Raw genomic sequence first — 21,772 nt, 5'->3', positions numbered from 1 at the left:
ACTATTACTGAACTCATAGGATCGGTTCCAAACACAGACCGCTTGAAGTATTACTCACTTGGACAGAAGTCGGCATCGTGCCTGTTGTATTCAATTCCGATACAATATCAGTATTGCATCGTCACTGTGAACGTCCAAAGGGTTACAGTGAACCTGCAGTGGTTCATCGGAAACTATAACTGAACTCATAGGATCGGTTGCAAACACAGACCGATTAATGTATTACTCACTTGGGCAGAAGTCGGCATCGTGCCTGTTTTATTCAATTCCGATACAAAATCAGTGTTGCATCGTCACTGTGAACGTCCAAAGGTTACAGTGAACCTGCAGTGGTTCATCGGAAACTATTACTGAACTCATAGGATCGGTTCCAAACACAGACCACTTGAAGTATTACTCACTTGGACAGAAGTCGGCATCGTGCATGTTGTATTCAATTCCGATACAATATCAGTGTTGCATCGTCAACGTGAAGGTGCAAGGGTTACAGTGAACCTGCAGTGGTTCATCGGAAACTATTACTGAACCGATAGGATCGGTTCCAAACACAGACCGCTTGAAGTATTACTCACTTGGACAGAAGTCGGCATCGTGCCTGTTGTATTCAATTCCGATACACTATCAGTATTGCATCGACACAGTGAACGTCCAAAGGGTTACAGTGAACCTGCAGTGGTTCATCGGAAATTATTACTGAACTCATAGGATCGGTTGCAAACACAGACCGCTTAATGTATTACTCACTTGGACAGAAGTCGGCATCGTGCCTGTTGTATTCAATTCCGATACAATATCAGTGTTGCATCGTCACTGTGAACGTCCAAGGGTTACAGTGAAGCTCCAGTGGTTCATCGAAAAGTATTACTGAACTCATAGGATAGGTTCCAAACACTGACCGCTAGAAGTATTACTCATTTTGACAGAAGTCGGCATCGTGCCTGTTGTATACAAATCCGATACAATATCAGTGTTGCATCGTCACTGTGAACGTCCAAGGGTTACAGTGAACCTGCAGTGGTTCATCGGAAACTATTACTGAACTCACAGGATCGGTTCCTAACACAGACCGTTTGAAGTAGTACTCACTTGGGCAGAAGTCGGCATCGTGCCTGTTGTATTCAAATCCGATACTATATCAGTGTCGTATCGTCACTGTGAACGTTTAAACGTTGCAGTGAAACTGCAGTGGTTCATCAGAAACTATTGCTGAACTCATAGGATCGGTTCCAAACACAGACCGCTTGAAGTATTACTCACTTGGACAGAATTCGGCATCGTGCCTGTTGTATTCTATTCCGATACAATATCAGTGTTGCATCGTGTCTGTGAACGTCCAAGGGTTACAGTGAACCCGCAGTGGTTCATCGTAAACTATTACTGAACTCATAGGATCGGTTCCAAACACAGACCGCTTGAAGTATTACTCACTTGGACAGAAGTCGGCATCGTGCCTGTTGTATTCAATTCCGATAGAATATCAATGTTGCATCGTCACTGTGAACGTCCAAGGGTTACAGTGAACCTGCGGTGGTTCATCGGAAACTATTACTGAACTCATAGGATCGGTTCCAAACACAGACCGCTTGAAGTATTACTCACTTGGACAGTCACTGAGAACGTCCAAGGGTTACAGTTAACCTGCAGTGGTTCATCGGAATCTATTACTGAACTCATAGGATCGGTTCCAAACACAGACCGCTTGAAGTATTACTCATTTGTACAGAAGTCGGCATCGTGCCTGTTGTATACAAATCCGATACAATATCAGTGTTGCATCGTCACTGTGAACGTCCAAGGGTTACAGTGAACCTGCAGTGGTTCATCGGAAACTATTACTGAACTCACAGGATCGGTTCCTAACACAGACCGCTTGAAGTAGTACTCACTTGGGCAGAAGTCGGCATCGTGCCTGTTGTATTCAATTCCGATACAATATCAGTGTTGTATCGTCACTGTGAACGTCCAAACGTTATAGTGAAACTGCAGTGGTTCATCAGAAACTATTGCTGAACTCATAGGGTCGGTTCCAAACACAGACCGCTTGAAGTATTACTCACTTGGACAGAAGTCGGCATCGTGCCTGTTGTATTCTATTCCGATACAATATCAGTGTTGCATCGTGACTGTGAACGTCCAAGGGTTACAGTGAACCTGCAGTGGTTCATCGTAAACTATTACTGAACTCATAGGATCGGTTCCAAACACAGACCGCTTGAAGTATTACTCACTTGGACAGAAGTCGGCATCGTGCCTGTTGTATTCAATTCCGATAGAATATCAATGTTGCATCGTCACTGTGAACGTCCGAGGGTTACAGTGAACCTGCGGTGGTTCATCGGAAACTATTACTGAACTCATAGGATCGGTTCCATACACAGACCGCATGAAGTATTACTCACTTGGACAGTCACTGTGAATGTCCAAGGGTTACAGTGAACCTGCGGTGGTTCATCGGAAACTATTACTGCACTCATAGGATCGGTTCTAAACACAGACCGCTTGAAGTATTACTCATTTGGACAGAAGTCGGCATCGTGCCTGTTGTTTTCAATTCCGATACAATATCAGTGTTGCATCGTCACTGTGAACGTCCAAGGGTTACAGTGAACCTGCAGTGGTTCATCGGAAACTATTACTGAACTCATAGGATCGGTACCAAACACAGACCGCTGGAAGTATTACTCACTTGGACAGTCACTGAGAACGTCCAAGAGCGACAGTGAACCTGCAGTGGTTCATCGGAAACTATTACTGAACTCAAAGGATCTTTCCAAACACAGACCGCTTGAAGTATTACTCACTTGGACAGAAGTCGGCATCGTGCATGTTGTATTCAATTCCGATACAATATCAGTGTTGCATCGTCACTGTGAACGTCCAAGGGTTACAGTGAACCTGCAGTGGTTCATCGGAAACTATTACTGAATTCATAGGATCGGTTCCAAACACAGACTGCTTGAAGTATTACTCACTTGGACAGAAGTCGGCATCGGGCCTGTTGTATTCAATTCCGATACAATATCAGTGTTGCATCGTCACTGTGAACGTCCAAGGGTTACAGTGAACCTGCAGTGGTTCATCGGAAACTATTACTGAACTCATAGGATCGGTTCCAAACACAGACCACTTGAAGTATTACTCACTTAGACAGAAGTCGGCATCGTGTCTATTGTATTCAATTCCAATACAATATCAGTGTTGCATCGTCACTGTGAACGTCCAAGGGTTACAGTGAACCTGCAGTGGTTCATCGGAAACTATTACTGAACTCATATGATCTTTTCCAAACACAGACCGCTTGAAGTATGACTCACTTGGACAGAAGTCGGCATCGTGCCTGTTGTATTCAATTCCGATACAATATCAGTGTTGCATCGTCACTGTGAACGTCCAAGGGTTACAGTGAACCTGCAGTGGTTCATCGGAAACTATTACTGAACTCATATGATCTTTTCCAAACACAGACCGCTTGATGTATTACTCACTTGGACAGAAGTCGGCATCGTGCCTGTTGTATTCAATTCCGATACAATATCAGTGTTGCATCGTCACTGTGAACGTCCACGGGTTACAGCGAACCTGCAGTGGTTCATCGGAAACTATTACTAAACTCATAGGTATGGTTCCAAACACAGACCGCTTGAAGTATTACTCACTTGGACAAAAGTCTGCATTTTCCGTTGTATTCAATTCCGATACAATATCAGTGTTGCATCGTCACTGTGAACGTGCAAGGGTTACAGTGAACCTGCAGTGGTTCATCGGAAACTATTACTGAACTCATGGGATTGGTTCCAAACACAGACCGCTTGAAGTATTACTCACTTGGACAGAAGTCGGCATCGTGGTTGTTGTATTCAATTCCGATACAATATTAGTGTTGCATCGTCACTGTGAACGTTCAAGGGTTACATTGAACCTGCAGTGGTTCATCGAAAAGTATTACTGAACTCATAGGATCCGTTCCAAACACAGACCGCTTGAAGTACTACTCGTTTGGACAGAAGTCGGCATCGTGCCTGTTGTATTCAAATCCGATACAATATCAGTGTTGCATCGTCAATGTGAACGTCCAAGGGTTACAGTGAACCTGCAGTGGTTCATCGGAAACTATTACTGAACTCACAGGATCGGTTCCCAACACAGACCGCTTGAAGTAGTACTCACTTGGACAGAAGTTGGCATCGTGCCTTTTGTATTCAATTCCGATACAATATCAGTGTTGCAACGTCACTGTGAACGTCCAAGGGTTACAGTGAACCTGCAGTGGTTCATCGGAATCTATTACTGAACTCATAGGATCGGTTCCAAACACAGACCGCTTGAAGTATTACTCACTTCGGCAGAAGTCGGCATCGTGCCTGTTGTATTCAATTCCGATACAATATCAGTGTTGCATCGTCACTGTGAACGTCCAAGGGTTACAGTGAACCTGCAGTGGTTCATCGGAATCTATTACTGAACTCATAGGATCGGTTCCAAACACAGACCGCTTGAAGTATTACTCATTTGGACAGAAGTCGGCATCGTGCCTGTTGTTTTCAATTCCGATACAATATCAGTGTTGCATCGTCACTGTGAACGTCCAAGGGTTACAGTGAACCTGCAGTGTTTCATCGGAAACTATTACTGAACTAATAGGATCGGTTCCAAACACAGACCGCTTGAAGTATTACTCACTCCGACAGGCACTGAGAACGTCCAAGGGCTACAGTGAACCTGCAGTGGTTCATCAGAAACTATTACTGAACTCATAGCGTCGGTTCCAAACACAGTCCGCTTGAAGTATTACTCACATATACAGAAATCGGCATCGTGCCTGTTGTATTCTATTCCGATACAATATCAGTGTTGCTTCGTCACTGTGAACGTCCAAGGGTTACAGTGAACCTGCAGTGGTTCATCGGAAACTATTACTGAACTCATAGGATCGGGTCCAAACACAGACCGCTTGAAGTATTACTCACTTGGACAGAAGTCGGCATCGTGCCTGTTGTATTCAATTCCGATACAATATCAATGTTGCATCGTCATTGTGAACGTCCAAGGGTTACAGTGAACCTGCAGTGGTTCAATGGAATCTATTACTGAACTCATAGGATCGGTTCCAAACACAGACCGCTTGAAGTATTACTCACTTCGGCAGAAGTCGGCACCGTGCCTGTTGTATTCAATTCCGATACAATATCAGTGTTGCATCGTCACTGTGAACGTCCAACGGTTACAGTGAACCTGCAGTGGTTAATCGGAAACTATTACTGCACTCATAGGATCGGTTCTAAACACAGACCGCTTGAAGTATTACTCATTTGGACAGAAGTCGGCATCGTGCCTGTTGTTTTCAATTCCGATACAATATCAGTGTTGCATCGTCACTGTGAACGTCCAAGGGTTACAGTGAACCTGCAGTGGTTCATCGGAAACTATTACTGAACTCATAGGATCGGTTCCAAACACAGACCGCTTGAAGTATTACTCACTTGGACAGAAGTCGGCATCGTGCCTGTTGTATTCAATTCCGATAGAATATCAATGTTGCATCGTCACTGTGAACGTCCGAGGGTTACAGTGAACCTGCGGTGGTTCATCGGAAACTATTACTGAACTCATAGGATCGGTTCCAAACACAGACCGCATGAAGTATTACTCACTTGGACAGTCACTGTGAATGTCCAAGGGTTACAGTGAACCTGCGGTGGTTCATCGGAAACTATTACTGCACTCATAGGATCGGTTCTAAACACAGACCGCTTGAAGTATTACTCATTTGGACAGAAGTCGGCATCGTGCCTGTTGTTTTCAATTCCGATACAATATCAGTGTTGCATCGTCACTGTGAACGTCCAAGGGTTACAGTGAACCTGCAGTGGTTCATCGGAAACTATTACTGAACTCATAGGATCGGTACCAAACACAGACCGCTGGAAGTATTACTCACTTGGACAGTCACTGAGAACGTCCAAGAGCTACAGTGAACCTGCAGTGGTTCATCGGAAACTATTACTGAACTCAAAGGATCTTTCCAAACACAGACCGCTTGAAGTATTACTCACTTGGACAGAAGTCGGCATCGTGCATGTTGTATTCAATTCCGATACAATATCAGTGTTGCATCGTCACTGTGAACGTCCAAGGGTTACAGTGAACCTGCAGTGGTTCATCGGAAACTATTACTGAACTCACAGGATCGGTTCCCAACACAGACCGCTTGAAGTAGTACTCACTTGGACAGAAGTTGGCATCGTGCCTTTTGTATTCAATTCCGATACAATATCAGTGTTGCAACGTCACTGTGAACGTCCAAGGGTTACAGTGAACCTGCAGTGGTTCATCGGAATCTATTACTGAACTCATAGGATCGGTTCCAAACACAGACCGCTTGAAGTATTACTCACTTCGGCAGAAGTCGGCATCGTGCCTGTTGTATTCAATTCCGATACAATATCAGTGTTGCATCGTCACTGTGAACGTCCAAGGGTTACAGTGAACCTGCAGTGGTTCATCGGAATCTATTACTGAACTCATAGGATCGGTTCCAAACACAGACCGCTTGAAGTATTACTCATTTGGACAGAAGTCGGCATCGTGCCTGTTGTTTTCAATTCCGATACAATATCAGTGTTGCATCGTCACTGTGAACGTCCAAGGGTTACAGTGAACCTGCAGTGTTTCATCGGAAACTATTACTGAACTAATAGGATCGGTTCCAAACACAGACCGCTTGAAGTATTACTCACTTCGACAGGCACTGAGAACGTCCAAGGGCTACAGTGAACCTGCAGTGGTTCATCAGAAACTATTACTGAACTCATAGCGTCGGTTCCAAACACAGTCCGCTTGAAGTATTACTCACATATACAGAAATCGGCATCGTGCCTGTTGTATTCTATTCCGATACAATATCAGTGTTGCATCGTCACTGTGAACGTCCAAGGGTTACAGTGAACCTGCAGTGGTTCATCGGGAACTATTACTGAACTCATAGGATCGGGTCCAAACACAGACCGCTTGAAGTATTACTCACTTGGACAGAAGTCGGCATCGTGCCTGTTGTTTTCAATTCCGATACAATATCAATGTTGCATCGTCATTGTGAACGTCCAAGGGTTACAGTGAACCTGCAGTGGTTCATTGGAATCTATTACTGAACTCATAGGATCGGTTCCAAACACAGACCGCTTGAAGTATTACTCACTTCGGCAGAAGTCGGCATCGTGCCTGTTGTATTCAATTCCGATACAATATCAGTGTTGCATCGTCACTGTGAACGTCCAACGGTTACAGTGAACCTGCAGTGGTTAATCGGAAACTATTACTGCACTCATAGGATCGGTTCTAAACACAGACCGCTTGAAGTATTACTCATTTGGACAGAAGTCGGCATCGTGCCTGTTGTTTTCAATTCCGATACAATATCAGTGTTGCATCGTCACTGTGAACGTCCAAGGGTTACAGTGAACCTGCAGTGGATCATCGGATACTATTACTGAACTCATAGGATCGGTTCCAAACACAGACCGCTTGAAGTATTACTCACTTGGACAGTCACTGAGAACGTCCAAGGGCTACAGTGAACCTGCAGTGGTTCATCGGAAACTATTACTGAACTCATAGAATCGGTTCCTAACACAGACCGCTTGAAGTATTACTCACATATACAGAAGTCGGCATCGTGCCTGTTGTATTCTATTCCGATACAATATCAGTGTTGCATCGTCACTGTGAACGTCCAAGGGTTACAGTGAACCTGCAGTGGTTCATCGGAAACTATTACTGAACTCATAGGATCGGTTCCAAACACAGACCGTTTGAAGTATTACTCACTTGGACAGAAGTCGGCATCGTGCCTGTTGTATTCAATTCCGATGCAATATCAATGTTGCATCGTCACTGTGAACGTCTAAGGGTTACAGTGAACCTGCAGTGGTTCATCGGAAACTATTACTGAACTCATAGGGTCGGTTCCAAACACTGACCGTTTGAAGTATTACTCACTTGGACAGAAGTCGGCATCGTGCCTGTTGTATTCAATTCCGATAATATATCAGTGTTGCATTGTCACTGTGACCGTCCAAGGGTTCCAGTGAACCTGCAGTGGTTCATCGGAAACTATTACTGAACTCATAGGATCGGTTCCAACCACACACCGCTTGAAGTATTACTCACTTGGACAGAAGTTGGCATCGTGCCTGTTATATTGAATTCCGATACAATATCAATGTTGCATCGTCAATGTGAACGTCCAATTGTTACAGCGAACCTGCAGTGGTTCATCGGAAACTATTACTGAACTCATAGGATCGGTTCCAAACACAGACCGCTTGAAGTATTACTCACTTGGACAGAAGTTGGCATCGTGCCTGTTGTATTCAATTCCGATACAATATCAGTGTTGCATCGTCACCTTGAACGTCCAAGGAATACAGTGAACCTGCAGTGGTTCATCGAAAACTATTACTGAACTCATAGGATCAGTTCCAAACACAGACCGCATGAAGTATTACTCACTTGGACAGAAGTCGGCATCGTGCCTGTTGTATTCAATTCCGATACAATATGAGTGTTGCATCGTCACTGTGAACGTCCAAGGGTTACAGTGAACCTCCAGTGGTTCATCGAAAAGTATTACTGAACTCATAGGATCGGTTCCAAACACAGACCACTTGAAGTATTACTCACATGGACAGAAGTCGGCATCGTCCATGTTGTATTCAATTCCGATACAATATCAGTGTTGCATCGTCAACGTGAAGGTGCAAGGGTTACAGTGAACCTGCAATGGTTCATCGGAAACTGTTACTGAACTCATAGGATCGGTTCCAAACACAGACCGCTTGAAGTATTACTCACTTGGACAGAAGTCGGCATTGTGCCTGTTGTATTCAATTCCGATACAATATTAGTATTGCATCGGCACTGTGAACGTCCAAAGGGTTACAGTGAACCTGCAGTGGTTCATCGGAAACTATTACTGAACTCATAGAATCAGTTGCAAACACAGACCGCTTAATGTATTACTCACTTGGACAGAAGTCGGCATCGTGCCTGTTGTATTCAATTCCGATACAATATCAGTGTTGCATCGTCACTGTGAACGTCCACGGGTTACAGCGAACCTGCAGTGGTTCATCGGAAACTATTACTAAACACATAGGATCGGTTCCAAACACAGACCGCTTGAAGTATTACTCACTTGGACAAAAGTCTGCATTGCCCGTTGTGTTCAATTCCGATACAATATCAGTGTTGCATCGTCACTGTGAACGTGCAAGGGTTACAGTGAACCTGCAGTGGTTCATCGGAAACTATTACTGAACTCATGGGATTGGTTCCAAACACAGACCGCTTGAAGTATTACTCACTTGGACAGAAGTCGGCATCGTGCTTGTTGTATTCAATTCCGATACAATATTAGTGTTGCATCGTCACTGTGAACGTTCAAGGGTTACATTGAACCTGCAGTGGTTCATCGAAAAGTATTACTGAACTCATAGGATCGGTTCCAAACACAGAACGCTTGAAGTATTACTCATTTGGACAGAAGTCGGCATCGTGCCTGTTGTATTCAAATCCGATACAATATCAGTGTTGCATCGTCAATGTGAACGTCCAAGGGTTACAGTGAACCTGCAGTGGTTCATCGGAAACTATTACTGAACTCACAGGATCGGTTCCTAACACAGACCGCTTGAAGTAGTACTCACTTGGACAGAAGTTGGCATCGTGCCTGTTGTATTCAATTCCGATACAATATCAGTGTTGCATCGTCACTGTGAACGTCCAAGGGTTACAGTGAACCTGCAGTGGTTCATCGGAATCTATTACTGAACTCATAGGATCGGTTCCAAACACAGACCGCTTGAAGTATTACTCATTTGGACAGAAGTTGGCATCGTGCCTGTTGTTTTCAATTCCGATACAATATCAGTGTTGCATCGTCACTGTGAACGTCCAAGGGTTACAGTGAACCTGCAGTGGTTCATCGGAAACTATTACTGAACTCATAGGATGGGTTCCAAACACAGACCGCTTGAAGTATTACTCACTTCGACAGGCACTGAGAACGTCCAAGGGCTACAGTGAAATTGCAGTGGTTCATCAGAAACTATTACTGAACTCATAGCGTCGGATCCAAACACAGTCCGCTTGAAGTATTACTCACATATACAGAAGTCGGCATCGTGCCTGTTGTATTCTATTCCGATACAATATCAGTGTTGCATCGTCACTGTGAACGTCCAAGGGTTACAGTGAACCTGCAGTGGTTCATCGGAAACTATTACTGAACTCATAGGATCGGTTCCAAACACAGACCGTTTGAAGTATTACTCACTTGGACAGAAGTCGGCATCGTGCCTGTTGTATTCAATTCCGATGCAATATCAATGTTGCATCGTCACTGTGAACGTCTAAGGGTTACAGTGAACCTGCAGTGGTTCATCGGAAACTATTACTGAACTCATAGGGTCGATTCCAAACACAGATGTTTGAAGTATTACTCACTTGGACAGAAGTCGGCATCGTGCCTGTTGTATTCAATTCCGATACAATTTCAGTGTTGCATCGTCACTGTGACCGTCCAAGGGTTACAGTGAACCTGCAGTGGTTCATCGGAAACTATTACTGAACTCATAGGATCGGGTCCAAACACAGACCGCTTGAAGTATTACTCACTTGGACAGAAGTCGGCATCGTGCCTGTTGTATTCATTTCCGATACAATATCAATGTTGCATCGTCATTGTGAACGTCCAAGGGTTACAGTGAACCTGCAGTGGTTCATCGGAATCTATTACTGAACTCATAGGATCGGTTCCAAACACAGACCGCTTGAAGTATTACTCACTTCGGCAGAAGTCGGCATCGTGCCTGTTGTATTCAATTCCGATACAATATCAGTGTTGCATCGTCACTGTGAACGTCCAACGGTTACAGTGAACCTGCAGTGGTTCATCGGAAACTATTACTGCACTCATAGGATCGGTTCTAAACACAGACCGCTTGAAGTATTACTCATTTGGACAGAAGTCGGCATCGTGCCTGTTGTTTTCAATTCCGATACAATATCAGTGTTGCATCGTCACTGTGAACGTCCAAGGGTTACAGTGAACCTGCAGTGGTTCATCGGAAACTATTACTGAACTCATAGGATCGGTACCAAACACAGACCGCTTGAAGTATTACTCACTTGGACAGTCACTGAGAACGTCCAAGGGCTACAGTGAACCTGCAGTGGTTCATCGGAAACTATTACTGAACTCATAGAATCGGTTCCTAACACAGACCGCTTGAAGTATTACTCACATATACAGAAGTCGGCATCGTGCCTGTTGTATTCTATTCCGATACAATATCAGTGTTGCATCGTCACTGTGAACGTCCAAGGGTTACAGTGAACCTGCAGTGGTTCATCGGAAACTATTACTGAACTCATAGGATCGGTTCCAAACACAGACCGTTTGAAGTATTACTCACTTGGACAGAAGTCGGCATCGTGCCTGTTATATTCAATTCCGATGCAATATCAATGTTGCATCGTCACTGTGAACGTCTAAGGGTTACAGTGAACCTGCAGTGGTTCATCGGAAACTATTACTGAACTCATAGGGTCGGTTCCAAACACAGACCGTTTGAAGTATTACTCACTTGGACAGAAGTCGGCATCGTGCCTGTTGTATTCAATTCCGATACAATATCAGTGTTGCATCGTCACTGTGACCGTCCAAGGGTTACAGTGAACCTGCAGTGGTTCATCGGAAACTATTACTGGACTCATAGGATCGGTTCCAACCACACACCGCTTGAAGTATTACTCACTTGGACAGAAGTTGGCATCGTGCCTGTTATATTGAATTCCGATACAATATCAATGTTGCATCGTCAATGTGAACGTCCAATTGTTACAGCGAACCTGCTGTGGTTCATCGGAAACTATTACTGAACTCATAGGATCGGTTCCAAACACAGACCGCTTGAAGTATTACTCACTTGGACAGAAGTTGGCATCGTGCCTCTTGTATTCAATTCCGATACAATATCAGTGTTGCATCGTCACCTTGAACGTCCAAGGAATACAGTGAAGCTGCAGTGGTTCATCGAAAACTATTACTGAACTCATAGGATCAGTTCCAAACACAGACCGCATGAAGTATTACTCACTTGGACAGAAGTCAGCATCGTGCCTGTTGTATTCAATTCCGATACAATATGAGTGTTGCATCGTCACTGTGAACGGCCAAGGGTTACAGTGAACCTGCAGTGGTTCATCGGAAACTATTACTGAACTCATAGGATCTTTTCCAAACACAGACCGCTTGATGTATGACTCACTTCGACAGAAGTCGGCATCGTGCCTGTTGTATTCATTTCCGATACAATATCAATGTTGCATCGTCATTGTGAACGTCCAAGGGTTACAGTGAACCTGCAGTGGTTCATCGGAATCTATTACTGAACTCATAGGATCGGTTCCAAACACAGACCGCTTGAAGTATTACTCACTTCGGCAGAAGTCGGCATCGTGCCTGTTGTATTCAATTCCGATACAATATCAGTGTTGCATCGTCACTGTGAACGTCCAACGGTTACAGTGAACCTGCAGTGGTTCATCGGAAACTATTACTGCACTCATAGGATCGGTTCTAAACACAGACCGCTTGAAGTATTACTCATTTGGACAGAAGTCGGCATCGTGCCTGTTGTTTTCAATTCCGATACAATATCAGTGTTGCATCGTCACTGTGAACGTCCAAGGGTTACAGTGAACCTGCAGTGGTTCATCGGAAACTATTACTGAACTCATAGGATCGGTTCCAAACACAGACAGTTTGAAGTATTACTCACTTGGACAGAAGTCGGCATCGTGCCTGTTGTATTCAATTCCGATACAATATCAGTGTTGCATCGTCACTGTGACCGTCCAAGGGTTACAGTGAACCTGCAGTGGTTCATCGGAAACTATTACTGAACTCATAGGATCGGTTCCAACCACACACCGCTTGAAGTATTACTCACTTGGACAGAAGTTGGCATCGTGCCTGTTATATTGAATTCCGATACAATATCAATGTTGCATCGTCAATGTGAACGTCCAATTGTTACAGCGAACCTGCAGTGGTTCATCGGAAACTATTACTGAACTCATAGGATCGGTTCCAAACACAGACCGCTTGAAGTATTACTCACTTGGACAGAAGTTGGCATCGTGCCTCTTGTATTCAATTCCGATACAATATCAGTGTTGCATCGTCACCTTGAACGTCCAAGGAATACAGTGAACCTCCAGTGGTTCATCGGAAACTATTACTGAACTCATAGGATCTTTTCCAAACACAGACCGCTTGAAGTATGACTCACTTGGACAGAAGTCGGCATCGTGCCTGTTGTATTCAATTCCGATACAATATCAGTGTTGCATCGTCACTGCGAACGTCCAAGGGTTACAGTGAACCTGCAATGGTTCATCTGAAACTATTACTGAACTCATAGGATCGGTTGCAAACACAGACCGCTTGATGTATTACTCACTTGGACAGAAGTCGGCATCGTGCCTGTTGTATTCAATTCCGATACAATATCAGTGTTGCATCGTCACTGTGAACGTCCACGGGTTACAGCGAACCTGCAGTGGTTCATCGGAAACTATTACTAAACTCATAGAATCGGTTCCAAACACAGACCGCTTGAAGTATTACTCACTTGGACAAAAGTCTGCATTGCCCGTTGTGTTCAATTCCGATACAATATCAGTGTTGCATCGTCACTGTGAACGTGCAAGGGTTACAGTGAACCTGCAGTGGTTCATCGGAAACTATTACTGAACTCATGGGATTGGTTCCAAACACAGACCGCTTGAAGTATTACTCACTTGGACAGAAGTCGGCATCGTGCTTGTTGTATTCAATTCCGATACAATATTAGTGTTGCATCGTCACTGTGAACGTTCAAGGGTTACATTGAACCTGCAGTGGTTCATCGAAAAGTATTACTGAACTCATAGGATCGGTTCCAAACACAGAATGCTTGAAGTATTACTCATTTGGACAGAAGTCGGCATCGTGCCTGTTGTATTCAAATCCGAAACAATATCAGTGTTGCATCGTCAATGTGAACGTCCAAGGGTTACAGTAAACCTGCAGTGGTTCATCGGAAACTATTACTGAACTCACAGGATCGGTTCCTAACACAGACCGCTTGAAGTAGTACTCACTTGGACAGAAGTTGGCATCGTGCCTTTTGTATTCAATTCCGATACAATATCAGTGTTGAATCGTCACTGTGAACGTCCAAGGGTTACAGTGAACCTGCAGTGGTTCATCGGAATCTATTACTGAACTCATAGGATCGGTTCCAAACACAGACCGCTTGAAGTATTACTCACTTCGGCAGAAGTCGGCATTGTGCCTGTTGTATTCAATTCCGATACAATATCAGTGTTGCATCGTCACTGTGAACGTCCAAGGGTTACAGTGAACCTGCAGTGGTTCATCGGAATCTATTACTGAACTCATAGGATCGGTTCCAAACACAGACCGCTTGAAGTATTACTCATTTGGACAGATGTCGGCATCGTGCCTGTTGTTTTCAATTCCGATACAATATCAGTTTTGCATCGTCACTGTGAACGTCCAAGGGTTACAGTGAACCTGCAGTGGTTCATCGGAAACTATTACTGAACTCATAGGATCGGTTCCAAACACAGACCGCTTGAAGTATTACTCACTTCGACAGGCACTGAGAACGTCCAAGGGCTACAGTGAACCTGCAGTGGTTCATCAGAAACTATTACTGAACTCATAGCGTCGGTTCCAAACACAGTCCGCTTGAAGTATTACTCACATATACAGAAATCGGCATCGTGCCTGTTGTATTCTATTCCGATACAATATCAGTGTTGCATCGTCACTGTGAACGTCCAAGGGTTACAGTGAACCTGCAGTGGGTCATCGGAAACTATTACTGAACTCATAGGATCGGGTCCAAACACAGACCGCTTGAAGTATTACTCACTTGGACAGAAGTCGGCATCGTGCCTGTTGCATTCAATTCCGATACAATATCAATGTTGCATCGTAATTGTGAACGTCCAAGGGTTACAGTGAACCTGCAGTGGTTCATCGGAATCTATTACTGAACTCATAGGATCGGTTCCAAGCACAGACCGCTTGAAGTATTACTCACTTCGGCAGAAGTCGGCATCGTGCCTGTTGTATTCAATTCCGATACAATATCAGTGTTGCATCGTCACTGTGAACGTCCAACGGTTACAGTGAACCTGCAGTGGTTCATCGGAAACTAATACTGCACTCATAGTATCGGTTCTAAACACAGACCGCTTGAAGTATTACTCATTTGGACAGAAGTCGGCATCGTGCCTGTTGTTTTCAATTCCGATACAATATCAGTGTTGCATCGTCACTGTGAACGTCCAAGGGTTACAGTGAACCTGCAGTGGTTCATCGGAAACTATTACTTAACTCATAGGATCGGTTCCAAACACAGACCGCTTGAAGTATTACTCACTTGGACAGTCACTGAGAACGTCCAAGGGCTACAGTGAACCTGCAGTGGTTCATCGGAAACTATTACTGAACTCATAGAATCGGTTCCTAACATAGACCGCTTGAAGTATTACTCACATATACAGAAGTCGGCATCGTGCCTGTTGTATTCTATTCCGATACAATATCAGTGTTGCATCGTCACTGTGAACGTCCAAGGGTTACAGTGAACTTGCAGTGGTTCATCGGAAACTATTACTGAACTCATAGGATCGGTTCCAAACACAGACCGTTTGAAGTATTACTCACTTGGACAGAAGTCGCCATCGTGCCTGTTGTATTCAATTCCGATGCAATATCAATGTTGCATCGTCACTGTGAACGTCTAAGGGTTACAGTGAACCTGCAGTGGTTCATCGGAAACTATTACTGAACTCATAGGGTCGGTTCCAAACACAGACCGTTTGAAGTATTACTCACTTGGACAGAAGTCGGCATCGTGCCTGTTGTATTCAATTCCGATACAATATCAGTGTTGCATCGTCACTGTGACCGTCCAAGGGTTACAGTGAACCTGCAGTGGTTCATCGGAAACTATTACTGAACTCATAGGATCGGTTCCAACCACACACCGCTTGAAGTATTACTCACTTGGACAGAAGTTGGCATCGTGCCTGTTATATTGAATTCCGATACAATATCAATGTTGCATCGTCAATGTGAACGTCCAATTGTTACAGCGAACCTGCAGTGGTTCATCGGAAACTATTACTGAACTCATAGGATCGGTTCCAAACACAGACCGCTTGAAGTATTACTCACTTGGACAGAAGTTGGCATCGTGCCTGTTGTATTCAATTCCGATACAATATCAGTGTTGCATCGTCACCTTGAACGTCCAAGGAATACAGTGAACCTGCAGTGGTTCATCGAAAACTATTACTGAACTCATAGGATCAGTTCCAAACACAGACCGCATGAAGTATTACTCACTTGGACAGAAGTCGGCATCGTGCCTGTTGTATTCAATTCCGATACAATATGAGTGTTGCATCGTCACTGTGAACGTCCAAGGGTTACAGTGAACCTCCAGTGGTTCATCGAAAAGTATTACTGAACTCATAGGATCGGTTCCAAACACAGACCACTTGAAGTATTACTCACATGGACAGAAGTCGGCATCGTCCATGTTGTATTCAATTCCGATACAATATCAGTGTTGCATCGTGAACGTGAAGGTGCAAGGGTTACAGTGAACCTGCAGTGGTTCATCGGAAACTATTACTGAACTCATAGGATCGGTTCCAAACACAGACCGCTTGAAGTATTACTCACTTGGACAGAAGTCGGCATTGTGCCTGTTGTATTCAATTCCGATACAATATCAGTATTGCATCGGCACTGTGAACGTCCAAAGGGTTACAGTGAACCTGCAGTGGTTCATCGGAAACTATTACTGAACTCATAGGATCAGTTGCAAACACAGACCGCTTAATGTATTACTCACTTGGACAGAAGTCGGCATCGTGCCTGTTGTATTCAATTCCGATACAATATCAGTGTTGCATCGTCACTGTGAACGTCCAAGGGTTACAGTGAACCTCCAGTGGTTCATCGAAAAGTATTACTGAACTCATAGGATCGGTTCCAAACACAGAGCGCTTGAAGTATTACTCATTTGGACAGAAGTCGGCATCGTGCCTGTTGTATTCAATTCCGATACAATATCAGTGTTGCATCGTCACAGTGAACGTCCAAGGGTTACAGGGAACCTGCTTTGGTTCATCAGAAACTATTAATGAACTCATAGGATCGGTTCCAAACACAGACCGCTTGAAGTATTACTCACTTCGGCAGAAGTCGGCATCGTGCCTGTCGTATTCAATTCCGATACAATATCAGTGTTGCATCGTCACTGTGAACGTCCAACGGTTACAGTGAACCTGCAGTGGTTCATCGGAAACTACTACTGTACTCATAGGATCGGTTCTAAAGACAGGCCGCTTGAAGTATTACTCATTTGGACAGAAGTCGGCATTGTGCCTGTTGTTTTCAATTCCGATACAATAGCAGTGTTGCATCGTCACTGTGAACGTCCAAGGGTTACAGTGAACCTGCAGAGGTTCATCGGAAACTATTACTGAACTCATAGGATCGGTTCCAAACACAGACCGCTTGAAGTATTACTCACTTCGACAGGCACTGAGAACGTCCAAGGGCTACAGTGAATCTGCAGTGGTTCATCGGAAACTATTACTAAACTCATGGGAACCATTCCAAACACAGACCGCTTGAGGTGTTAATCACTTGGACAAAAATCGTCATCGTGGCTGTTGTATTCAATTCCGATACAATATCAGTTTTGCATCGTCACTGTGATCGTCCAAGGGTTACAGTGAACCTGCAGTGGTTCATCGGAAACTATTACTGAACTCAAAGGATCTTTCCAAACACAGACCGCTTGAAGTATTACGCACTTGGACAGAAGTCGGCATCGTGCCTGTTGTATTCAATTCCGATACAATATCAGTGTTGCATCGTCACTGTGGACGTCCACGGGTTACAGTGAACATGCAGTGGTTCATCGGAAACTATTACTGAACTCATAGGATCGGTTCCAAACACAGACTGCTTGAAGTATTACTCACTTGGACAGAAGTCGGCATCGTGCCTGTTGTATTCAATTCCGATACAATATCAGTGTTGCATCGTCACTGTGAACGTCCAAGGGTTACAGTGAACCTGCAGTGGTTCATCGGAAACAATTACTGGACTCATAGGATCGGTTCCAAACATAGACCGCTTGAAGTATTACTCACTTGGACAGATGTCGGCATCTTGCCTGTTGTATTCAATTCCGTTACAATATCAGTGTTGCATCGTCACTGTGATAGTCCAATGGTTACATTAAACCTGCAGTGGTTCATTGGAAACTGTTACTGAACTCATAGGACCGGTTCCAAACACAGACCGCTTGAAGTATTACTCACTTGGACAGAAGTCGGAACCGTGCCTGTTGTATTCAATTCCGATACAATATCAGTGTTGCATCGTCACTGTGAACGTCCAAGGGTTACAGTGAACCCGCAGTGGTTCATCGGAACTGTTACTGAACTCATAGGATCGGTTCCAAACACAGACCGCTTGAAGTATTACTCACTTGGACAGAAGTCGGCATCGTGCCTGTTGTATTAAATTCCCATTCCATATCAGTGTTGCATCGTCACTGTGAACGTTCAGGGGTTACAGTGAACCTGCAGTGGTTCATCGGAAACTATTACTGAACTCATAGGATCGGTTCCAAACACAGACCGCTTGAAATATTACTCACTTGGACAGAAGTCGGCATCAAACCTGTTGTATTCAATTCCGATACAATATCAGGGTTGCATCGTCACTGTGAATGTCCAAGGGTTACAGTGAACCTGCAGTGGTTCATCGGAAACTATTACTGAACTCATAGGATTGGTTCTAAATACAGACCGCTTAAGTATTACTCACTTGGACATATGTCGGCATCGTGCCTGTTGTATTCAATTCCGATACAATATCAGTGTTGCATCGTCACTGTGAACGTCCAAGGGTTACAGTGAACCTGCAGTGGTTCATCGGAAACTATTACTGAACTCATAGTATCGGTTCCAATCACAGACAGCTTGAAGTATTACTCACTTGGACAGAAGTCGGCATCGTGCCTGTTGTATTCAATTCCGATACAATATCAGTGTTGCATCGTCACTGTGAACGTCCAAGGGTTACAGTGAACCTGCAGTGGTTCATCGGAAACTATTACTGAACTCATAGGATCGGTTCCAAACACAGACCGCTTGAAGTATAACTCACTTGGACAGAAGTCGGCATCGTGCCAGTTGTATTCAATTCCGATACAATATCAGTGTTGATTCGTCACTGTGAACGTCCATGGTTTACAGTGAACCTGCAGTGGTTCATCGAAATGTATTACTGAACTCATAGGATCGGTTCCAAACACAGACCGCTTGAAGTATTACTCACTTGGACAGAAGTCGGCATCGTGCCTGTTGTATTCAATTCCGATACAATATCAGTGTTGCATCGTCACTGTGAACGTCCAAGGGTTACAGTGAACCTGCACTGGTTCATCGGAAACTATTACTGAACTCATAGGATCGGTTCCAACCACACACCGCTTGAAGTATTACTCACTTGGACAGAAGTTGGCATCGTGCCTGTTATATTGAATTCCGATACAATATCAATGTTGCATCGTCAATGTGAACGTCCAATTGTTACAGCGAACCTGCAGTGGTTCATCGGAAACTATTACTGAACTCATAGGATCGGTTCCAAACACAGACCGCTTGAAGTATTACTCACTTGGACAGAAGGTGGCATCGTGCCTGTTGTATTCAATTCCGATACAATATCAGTGTTGCATCGTCACCTTGAACGTCCAAGGAATACAGTGAACCTGCAGTGGTTCATCGAAAACTATTACTGAACTCATAGGATCAGTTCCAAACACAGACCGCATGAAGTATTACTCACTTGGACAGAAGTCGGCATCGTGCCTGTTGTATTCAATTCCGATACAATATGAGTGTTGCATCGTCACTGTGAACGTCCAAGGGTTACAGTGAACGTCCAGTGGTTCATCGAAAAGTATTACTGAACTCATAGGATCGGTTCCAAACACAGACCACTTGAAGTATTACTCACATGGACAGAAGTCGGCATCGTCCATGTTGTATTCAATTCCGATACAATATCAGTGTTGCATCGTCAACGTGAAGGTGCAAGGGTTACAGTGAACCTGCAGTGGTTCATCGGAAACTATTACTGAACTCATAGGATCGGTTCCAAACACAGACCGCTTGAAGTATTACTCACTTGGACAGAAGTCGGCATTGTGCCTGTTGTATTCAATTCCGATACAATATCAGTATTGCATCGGCACTGTGAACGTCCAAAGGGTTACAGTGAACCTGCAGTGGTTCATCGGAAACTATTACTGATCTCATAGGATCAGTTGCAAACACAGACCGCTTAATGTATTACTCACTTGGACAGAAGTCGGCATCGTGCCTGTTGTATTCAATTCCGATACAATATCAGTGTTGCATCGTCACTGTGAACGTCCAAGGGTTACAGTGAACCTCCAGTGGTTCATCGAAAAGTATTACTGAACTCATAGGATCGGTTCCAAACACAGACCGCTTGAAGTATTACTCATTTGGACAGAAGTCGGCATCGTGCCTGTTGTATTCAATTCCGATACAATATCAGTGTTGCATCGTCACAGTGAACGTCCAAGGGTTACAGGGAACCTGCTTTGGTTCATCAGAAACTATTAATGAACTCATAGGATCGGTTCCAAACACAGACCGCTTGAAGTATTACTCACTTCGGCAGAAGTCGGCATCGTGCCTGTCGTATTCAATTCCGATACAATATCAGTGTTGCATCGTCACTGTGAACGTCCAACGGTTACAGTGAACCTGCAGTGGTTCATCGGAAACTACTACTGTACTCATAGGATCGGTTCTAAAGACAGGCCGCTTGAAGTATTACTCATTTGGACAGAAGTCGGCATTGTGCCTGTTGTTTTCAATTCCGATACAATAGCAGTGTTGCATCGTCACTGTGAACGTCCAAGGGTTACAGTGAACCTGCAGAGGTTCATCGGAAACTATTACTGAACTCATAGGATCGGTTCCAAACACAGACCGCTTGAAGTATTACTCACTTCGACAGGCACTGAGAACGTCCAAGGGCTACAGTGAATCTGCAGTGGTTCATCGGAAACTATTACTAAACTCATGGGAACCATTCCAAACACAGACCGCTTGAGGTGTTAATCACTTGGACAAAAATCGTCATCGTGGCTGTTGTATTCAATTCCGATACAATATCAGTTTTGCATCGTCACTGTGATCGTCCAAGGGTTACAGTGAACCTGCAGTGGTTCATCGGAAACTATTACTGAACTCAAAGGATCTTTCCAAACACAGACCGCTTGAAGTATTACGCACTTGGACAGAAGTCGGCATCGTGCCTGTTGTATTCAATTCCGATACAATATCAGTGTTGCATCGTCACTGTGGACGTCCACGGGTTACAGTGAACATGCAGTGGTTCATCGGAAACTATTACTGAACTCATAGGATCGGTTCCAAACACAGACTGCTTGAAGTATTACTCACTTGGACAGAAGTCGGCATCGTGCCTGTTGTATTCAATTCCGATACAATATCAGTGTTGCATCGTCACTGTGATCGTCCAAGGGTTACAGTG

The sequence above is a fragment of the Schistocerca nitens genome, chromosome 10 (genome assembly GCF_023898315.1).
Source record: "Schistocerca nitens isolate TAMUIC-IGC-003100 chromosome 10, iqSchNite1.1, whole genome shotgun sequence".
In the NCBI taxonomy this organism is placed as follows: Eukaryota; Metazoa; Arthropoda; class Insecta; order Orthoptera; family Acrididae; genus Schistocerca; species Schistocerca nitens.
This window is presented reverse-complemented; position numbering follows the sequence as displayed.